Consider the following 1,169-nt stretch of genomic DNA (forward strand, 5'->3'; position numbering starts at 1 on the left):
CACACACACACACACACACACACACACACACACACGACAAGGACAGACAGACAAAAGACTATTTGAACAAGCTCCATTGAAACACTACAACAGACAAACCCACCCACGTGTAAACAATGATACTTCAAACAAACCTGCTAAATGGCATTGTAATATTATCACCAGGTGCTGCCTTTTTTGTCTTAATAATACAGATCTTTTTCCACAAGGAACTCAAAAACCTTTTTACACATTGAATCACAGGATTGTGCCTTAAAGAAAACTTCTCGCATTTTTTTTTGTTCATGTGAAACAACTGAGGTGTGAAAGTATGTTGATGTGCCTAAATATTCTTTCTGAGCTGAGAGACGTCACTTTGTGCTAAAAATGTATTTATGTACTGAACAAACATACAACGTTTTTACATCACTACTGAGGAGCATTTTGTTTCTTGAACTATTAACTTGTTTCACTATCATCACTGGAGTTTGATTTTATGCAAGCATTTTATAATCTGTCATGACAGTCAGTGTGAAATATTTATATGCTATAAAAATGAATAAAAGTTTAAACAATGCAGGTTTCAGGTATTAATTTTTTTATTGGAAAAATGCTTTAAATATGTTGAGAATAATGACACAAATGTGTGTTTGCCTTTTCCAATACACATCAACTTGTCAGGGACCACTGATACTTTGCGAGGCCAAAACCAGGATCTCATATGATCAAACACCGTTTTGGGTGGAGGGGGTTTAGGGCTAAGGTATGAATTGAGTTTAAGCTAGGGTGTGGCTGAAGGTGACAGAATTTAGTGCACAGTCCTTTACTTTGTTGAACAATCGAGCCCCGCTTATCCCACTGCAGTCCCACATAAGGGGTTAATTTTAAAGTCCARATGAAKGATAAAGGTTAAGTTTCGGGTTGTCAGAGTCTGACACTGAAAATCCTGGAGTGGCACCAAAACCAAAAGCCAGAACAGAACTTTAGTTTTGTTGTGTTATTTGATATGAGAATGAGGAAATCACTCTCTGATGTACAGTACATAGGTGTACTTTAATTATTTTTTTTACAGTTGATTACTAATACATATAAAAGATAATAATCAATTTCATACTCAACTTAATGAAGCTTGTCCTCGCCGAAATTTATTTTTACAAAAATTATTATGTATATAAAACAGTTTTTTAGGG

Source organism: Austrofundulus limnaeus, unplaced genomic scaffold (assembly GCF_001266775.1).
Source record: "Austrofundulus limnaeus strain Quisiro unplaced genomic scaffold, Austrofundulus_limnaeus-1.0 Scaffold76, whole genome shotgun sequence".
NCBI lineage: Eukaryota > Metazoa > Chordata > Actinopteri > Cyprinodontiformes > Rivulidae > Austrofundulus > Austrofundulus limnaeus.